General features: G+C 46.1%; 1 non-coding gene across 1 annotated transcript; it reads left to right on the top strand.

The window, feature by feature from the left end:
- The first annotated feature begins 5,408 nt into the window (after positions 1–5,408).
- LOC119733570 lies at positions 5,409–5,601 on the top strand. Its single transcript, XR_005271911.1, has one exon. It is a non-coding gene; the product is annotated as a U2 spliceosomal RNA (small nuclear RNA).
- Positions 5,602–8,288: the final 2,687 nt, after the last annotated feature.

Below are 8,288 nucleotides of genomic sequence, written 5' to 3'. Positions count from 1 at the left end.
TCGGGGAACATCAATTAATACAAAAACAGGTTCTGACTACGGTGCCCCGTCGTTAAAGGTTCGTTTTCTTTTGACGTTTTGGTGACAGGGCTTTCACATTGAATTACGGTAAATATTAGTAAGTGTGTAAAGTCTTGTTAAATTATGATGTTGGCGTTTCCATTGATTTCCGTTCAAGGCGTAAATAAAAAAAAAAAAAAAAAAAAAAAAAAAAGGCTTGGCCACGACCCCTCTGTGTCTGGTTATAAATGTATTGTTTGAGTCTCGTTGCAATATGTTTCTAGGCATCTTCTTCCTTTTCTTATTTGTTATCCCTTTTCCCCTTGTTTTGCTTCTGATTTGTTTGTTTCCCAGGATGAGTGCTCCTGCCACGATTGGTCGCCAGAGGGCGCCGTAACAGTTGATGGCTTCGCATGCTCATATCGCGTCCGCGCATGTCCTATAAGTTGCCTCGCCGGGCTGGGATGGCCATTGAATCATCTACAACCGACTGAGGAGACACAAACATGTCTGGCCGTGGCAAAGGAGGAAAGGGACTAGGCAAAGGGGGTGCCAAGCGACACCGCAAGGTTCTCCGAGATAACATCCAGGGAATCACTAAACCAGCCATTCGTCGGCTGGCCCGCCGCGGAGGAGTCAAGCGTATCTCCGGGCTCATCTACGAAGAAACCCGCGGAGTCCTCAAGGTTTTCCTGGAGAACGTTATCCGCGATGCAGTCACCTACTGCGAGCACGCCAAGAGGAAGACTGTCACTGCAATGGACGTGGTGTATGCGCTGAAGAGACAGGGACGCACGCTGTACGGCTTCGGCGGCTAGACACCATATCCAAAAATCAAACCGAACGGCTCTTTTCAGAGCCACCACTATTTCAAAAAAGAGATTGAATCTTGATTTTACTCGATTTCACTTGTCTTGTCATGTGTGTTCTTAGAGTTGCTTTTCCCCTCCCTATTTCCACTGTAAAACATGTCTGGTCTCCATTTTTTTGTCAAAGTCGATTAAGTAATAATTACTGGGTGCTCGTCTCAGGATATAGCGGGGAACGTATAGAGGGATCCGTGACATTTTGTTCGCGAATGGGTGTGTGTGATTATTGTCTTTATTACAAAACAAACATAAACAGCAGCCAATTTTGTTCGCGAATGGGTGTGTGTGATTATTGTCTTTACTACAAAACAAACATAAACAGCAGCCAGGGAAATCCGTATGTTTGTCACTTTTCTTTTAGGGGTGGGGGAGGGGGTGTTTATTGGGGTTCAATTAATCCCAAGTAGGGGGTGGGAGAAATATTGTAGTCTCAACGATCCCAAATGGATTCTGTTGCCGAGGGCTCATAATACTATAGGCTCGGAAAAGCAGCATTTTCGATTGAAATTTAACGTCTATACTTTTTCAACGTACGGAAATCGTGATCACTGAAGCGTCTCCGCTTGGCCCCCGAAGCACCCAATCGGAAGATAGCCCATTGTTAGGCTTCCAACCTAGGATGCTATGCGCCGGCCTTAAGAGGCGGGGTCCGTTCGCTCAATCTGCACTCAGTTGTGATCACCGTTCATCAAACCATACCCTTGACCATGGCGCGCACCAAGCAGACGGCAAGAAAGAGCACCGGGGGAAAGCCCCAGGAAGCAGTTGGCCACCAAGGCGGCCCGCAAGAGCGCACCGGCGACTGGCGGTGTCAAGAAACCCCATCGGTACCGACCGGGAACCGTCGCCCTCCGTGAGATTCGCCGCTACCAGAAGAGCACCGAACTGCTGATCCGAAAGCTGCCATTCCAGAGACTTGTGCGTGAAATTGCACAGGATTTCAAAACTGAACTGCGATTCCAGAGTTCTGCCGTCATGGCATTGCAAGAAGCGAGCGAAGCTTACCTCGTCGGCCTCTTCGAAGACACCAACCTGTGCGCCATTCACGCCAAGAGGGTCACCATCATGCCCAAGGACATCCAGTTGGCCCGCCGAATTCGGGGTGAACGAGCTTGAGCACGTTGTGTGCGCAAAAAGAAATAAAACTAACGGCTCTTTTCAGAGCCACTACTTCTTCAAAGAGAGATTAAGTCCAATCCCTGAGTTTTCCTTCAAATAAAGAATAAAGGGCCGTTGATTTTTTTCCGAATTATTATTGTTGATATTCTGTCCAAATACATTCCACTTTTTGGGTTCTATACGTATGCCTCATCCGAAACGTGTTCCAGGCAAAATTGAATTGTTATGGGCATGGTAATAATGATATATATTTCCTATCTGTTTTGACAATTACAGGTACTCGTTCTCTTATTTTCGTCGGTTTTGCGTTACATTGTATGATTCATTATAAATGGATGGTGCATAAGGGGGAAACAACATTTAAAGAAGTATTGGTGCACTACGACATATTAATTCGCCCTCCGCTGGAGATGACTTTATTATTTCCCAGAAATTCAGTAGACAATAATATTTAAGAAGGACACTTATACACGTGTCAGTCTGAGAAAAAGGCTAAAAAATACCCTTGCCGGGGGAGGGGGGGGGGGGTCGTGCCGTGCGTGCATTGTATAACTATGCACGCATACCGCTTTCTTCACGCATGGGTAAGCGGTCACTGGCGGGAAAGTGGACGATGCATGGGTGGTCAGAATCCAAGCTGTGCACAATAAAAGCCGGCCAAGACGTGCTGGTCTTTCATTCGATCTCACGATCCGATACATTCCAAGTCCTCCAATATGGCTCCCAAAGTTAGCGGAAAAGGTCAGAAGAAGGCCGGAAATACTAAGGGTCCGGTTAGCGCAAACAAAAAGAGGCACCGGCGTCGCAAGGAGAGCTACGGCATCTACATCTACAAAGTGATGAAACAGGTGCACCCGACACCGGAATCTCGAGCAAGGCAATGAGCATCATGAACAGCTTTGTCAACGACGTGTTTGAGCGCATCGCCAGCGAATCTTCTCGCCTCGCTCTCTACAACAAGAAGTCCACCATCACAAGCCGTGAAGTGCAGACAGCAGTACGCCTACTTCTTCCCGGGGAGCTTGCTAAGCATGCAGTCAGCGAAGGCACCAAGGCCGTCACCAAGTACACGACTTCAAAATAGAAATTTTGAAGGCTTCAAAACCAAACGGCTCTTTTCAGAGCCAACACAGTTTCCAAAAAGAGATTTGCCAGTCAGCTCAGTTCGCCCGATCAGCCCATTTCTTAGGTTTTTACAACTAACCTTTTTTTAATTCTGTTGTGTCCCTTTCACTCTCTCTCTTTTTTTTTTTAATATTCTTTTACCCTTCGTGAGGCGAGGGGAGGTAATGCGATTAAAGTTAATCCCTGAGTCTTGTCGTCGTCGTAAACACATAATTTAATTTATGCCACAGCCTTTGTCAATTGGTCATTTCTTTCAATCTCCGGACAGTGCGTGCTGCATTTTGTTGAGTGGGTTACTATTAAAAAATAAATTAGGATTTCGTCTGTGGGATGTTACAAATATCTAGCAAGAAACCGAGGCCAGTTTTAACCGCCGCGTGAGAGCAACGAATCACTGCCATTGTGCGGAGGCTGGTCGAAAGATCATGGGACTTCTTCGGCGGAATAACAATAAAACGTCTTAAAATGGAGGTAAGAATGTTGCATGTTTCTGTGTTTTATCTAGTGATTCCATTACTTTGAACGACGATGACACAGTTGTAATTTTTTGTTCCCTCGTCCCCCGCGTCAAAATGGATGCGGTGCACCCAACCGTGCGACGGGCACGCCCGTGTCGCGTGATTGGCTACTTGGCACGCTTCAGCCAATCCACCAGAAACGCTATAACTAGTGTCGTGTTTTCCAAGTGGGTTCATTCACACACCACCTTTACTGCAGAGTACATTCATCTTCTGTCACTATACTGTCAAGATGACTGGGCGAGGAAAGAGCGGCAAAGCAAGAAGCAAGGCCAAGAGCAGGTCCTCCAGGGCGGGACTCCAGTTCCCCGTGGGTCGTGTTCACAGATTTCTGCGTAAGGGCAACTACGCCCAGCGTGTCGGTGCCGGTGCACCGGTCTACCTTGCGGCAGTGATGGAGTACCTTACCGCGGAGATCTTGGAACTGGCCGGAAACGCTGCACGAGACAACAAGAAGACGAGAATTAATCCCCGCCATCTGCAGCTTGCTATACGCAACGACGAGGAGTTGAACAAGTTGATGAGCGGAGTTACCATCGCGCAGGGTGGTGTCCTTCCCAACATCCAGCAAGTTCTTCTGCCCAAGAAGACCGCCAAAGTGTCAAAGTAAAGAAAAGAACTTACTTTGCATCACAAAACCCAAGCTCTTTTCAGAGCCACCACAACCTTCAAAAAAGAGATTTGTCGCTGCCTGTCTAACTCCACCTCTACCTTCACTCATAGCCGAAATCAATTTCTCTATTTTTTTTTATAAACAATAGAACACTGTTCCAGATAGAATTCCCACTGTGTCCTTTAACGTATGTGACCGGCCGGCCGGCTGAGTACATTAGCCATACATGTATGTATATGTATTGTCTTAAATGTTGCCTCATGTAGAATGTGAATGACTTATTCACCAAAGGTTACAAAAATGGACAAATAATGGTGCGTTGACATTTGATTCCCGTTTGTTTTCTTTTCTTTCTTTCTCTCTTCAATTAACTCCCCGCGGGACCGCATTGATATTGATACATAAGTATTATAAGCGCAAATGCAAACGGTATGACGAATGTTTTCTTTTCTTTCGAATTTTCTTCTTATAACTTCATGACGAAATAAACAATAAATCAATGAAATAAAATAGTAATTATTACAAAAAGGGGAAATAAGTAAGTGAAAAAATAACAAAACAAAAAACAATAACCAAGCAATTAAAGGAAAGCGCGCAGGCTGGGACTCGAACCCACGATCTATTACTTTCTACATGTGCTCTCTAACCACTCGGCCACGGAGCTTACTGACAAACTGAAGTATTTCCCGCCCCTAATGTGGGACCCATTGGCAGGGCCTGAGAAATACCCAGATGGGAAACGCCGAGGCGCGATGACCGGGAGTGTTGAAGGGCGCCATCTATTGATATGCTTGTCCCGGTACATCGTACGTACGGCATTTAGTGCCGACGCTCTCGCTCACTGATGCATTGATCCCATTTTTTGTCTGGATTAATTTTTTCAACAAGATTTTTGGTGAAATATGATCGAGGTGTATGAAAATGCATGATAGAAATATTTTTAAGAATGTATATGTCTCTGTTAATCTGAGAAAGCCGGAGATTTCTTGCTCATCTCTCTCTCCCCGGGTTTCGTTGAGTTGCGGTGGACGCGCAGGAGTCTTCTTTTTGTTTTCACACCAGGAAACAAAAAAAAGGCAAAAATAAATAATAAGAAGAACAATAGCAAACAGTATTTCAAGACGAATAATCCCTTTCCGCGCTATTGTTTTAATATTAATCGTTATCGCTTCTCGGCCTTTTGGCTAAGATCATGTGTAGTATCTGTTCTTTTCAGCTTAATATCTGAAACGCTGTTCATTGAACAGCCAGTATATAAACTGATTTTTGGATTTAGGGCCGGGGAATAGAGGCTTGCCTCGTCCCGGCCACGGGTTGGCCCGGTATAGCAGTACATCCGGGATTCGGCCCACTCCCTTCGGGGAACATCAATTAATACAAAAACAGGTTCTGACTACGGTGCCCCGTCGTTAAAGGTTCGTTTTCTTTTGACGTTTGGTGACAGGGCTTTCACATTGAATTACGGTAAATATTAGTAAGTGTGTAAAGTCTTGTTAAATTATGATGTTGGCGTTTCCATTGATTTCCGTTCAAGGCGTAAAAAAAAAAAAAAAAAAAAAAAAAAAAAAGGCTTGGCCCACGACCTCTGTGTCTGGTTATAAATGTATTGTTTGAGTCTCGTTGCAATATGTTTCTAGGCATCTTCTTCCTTTTCTTATTTGTTATCCCTTTTCCCCCTTGTTTTGCTTCTGATTTGTTTGTTTCCCAGGATGAGTGCTCCTGCCACGATTGGTCGCCAGAGGGCGCCGTACGTACAGTTGATGGCTTCGCATGCTCATATCGCGTCCGCGCATGTCCTATAAGTTGCCTCGCCGGGGCTGGGATGGCCATTGAATCATCTACAACCGACTGAGGAGACACAAACATGTCTGGCCGTGGCAAAGGAGGAAAGGGACTAGGCAAAGGGGGTGCCAAGCGACACCGCAAGGTTCTCCGAGATAACATCCAGGGAATCACTAAACCAGCCATTCGTCGGCTGGCCCGCCGCGGAGGAGTCAAGCGTATCTCCGGGCTCATCTACGAAGAAACCCGCGGAGTCCTCAAGGTTTTCCTGGAGAACGTTATCCGCGATGCAGTCACCTACTGCGAGCACGCCAAGAGGAAGACTGTCACTGCAATGGACGTGGTGTATGCGCTGAAGAGACAGGGACGCACGCTGTACGCTTCGGCGGCTAGACACCATATCCAAAAATCAAACCGAACGGCTCTTTTCAGAGCCACCACTATTTCAAAAAAGAGATTGAATCTTGATTTTACTCGATTTCACTTGTCCGTCATGTGTGTTCTTAGAGTTGCTTTCCCCTCCTATTTCCACTGTAAAAACATGTCTGGTCTCCATTTTTTTGTCAAAGTCGATTAGTAATAATTACTGGGTTGCTCGTCTCAGGATATAGCGGGGAACGTATAGAGGGATCCGTGACATTTTGTTCGCGAATGGGTGTGTGTGATTATGTCTTTATTACAAAACAAACATAAACAGCAGCCAATTTTGTTCGCGAATGGGTGTGTGTGATTATTGTCTTTACTACAAAACAAACATAAACAGCAGCCAGGGAAATCCGTATGTTTGTCACTTTTCTTTTAGGGGGGGGGGAGGGGGTGTTTATTGGGGTTCAATTAATCCCAAGTAGGGGTGGGAGAAATATTGTAGTCTCAACGATCCCAAATGGATTCTGTTGCCGAGGGCTCATAATACTATAGGCTCGGAAAAGCAGCATTTTCGATTGAAATTTAACGTCTATACTTTTTCAACGTACGGAAATCGTGATCACTGAAGCGTCTCCCGCTTGGCCCCCGAAGCACCCAATCGGAAGATAGCCCATTGTTAGGCTTCCAACCTAGGATGCTATGCGCCGGCCTTAAGAGGCGGGGTCCGTTCGCTCAATCTGCACTCAGTTGTGATCACCGTTCATCAAACCATACCCTTGACCATGGCGCGCACCAAGCAGTACGGACAAGAAAGAGCACCGGGGGGAAAGCCCCCAGGAAGCAGTTGGCCACCAAGGCGGCCCGCAAGAGCGCACCGGCGACTGGCGGTGTCAAGAAACCCATCGGTACCGACCGGGAACCGTCGCCCTCCGTGAGATTCGCCGCTACCAGAAGAGCACCGAACTGCTGATCCGAAAGCTGCCATTCCAGAGACTTGTGCGTGAAATTGACAAGGATTTCAAAACTGAACTGCGATTCCAGAGTTTCTGCCGTCATGGCATTGCAAGAAGCGAGCGAAGCTTACCTCGTCGGCCTCTTCGAAGACACCAACCTGTGCGCCATTCACGCCAAGAGGGTCACCATCATGCCAAGGACATCCAGTTGGCCCGCCGAATTCGGGGTGAACGAGCTTGAGCACGTTGTGTGCGCAAAAAGAAATAAAAACTAACGGCTCTTTTCAGAGCCACTACTTCTTCAAGAAGAGATTAAGTCCAATCCTGAGTTTTCCTTCAAATAAAGAATAAAAGGGCCGTTGATTTTTTTCCGAATTATTATTGTTGATATTCTGTATTGTCCAAATACATTCACTTTTTGGGTTCTATACGTATGCCTCATCCGAAACGTGTTCCAGGCAAAATTGAATTGTTATGGGCATGGTATAAGATATATATTTCCTATCTGTTTTGACAATTACAGGTACTCGTTCTCTTATTTTCGTCGGTTTTGCGTTACATGGTTGATCATTATAAAAATGGATGGTGCATAAGGGGAAACAACATTTAAAGAAGTATTGGTGCACTACGACATATAATTCGCCCTCCGCTGGAGATGACTTTATTATTTCCCAGAAATTCAGTAGACAATAATATTTAAGAAGGACACTATACACGTGTCAGTCTGAGAAAAAGGCTAAAAATACCCTTTGCCGGGGAGGGGGGGGGGGGGGTCGTGCCGTGCGTGCATTGTATAACTATGCACGCATACCGCTTTCTTCACGCATGGGTAAGGGTCACTGGCGGGAAAGTGGACGATGCGGTCGTGGTCAGAATCCAAGCTGTGCACAATAAAAGCCGGCCAAGACGTGCTGGTCTTTCATTCGATCTCACGATCCGATAC

The sequence above is a fragment of the Patiria miniata genome, unplaced genomic scaffold (assembly GCF_015706575.1).
Source record: "Patiria miniata isolate m_02_andy unplaced genomic scaffold, ASM1570657v1 HiC_scaffold_25, whole genome shotgun sequence".
NCBI lineage: Eukaryota > Metazoa > Echinodermata > Asteroidea > Valvatida > Asterinidae > Patiria > Patiria miniata.
This window is presented reverse-complemented; position numbering and strand designations above follow the sequence as displayed.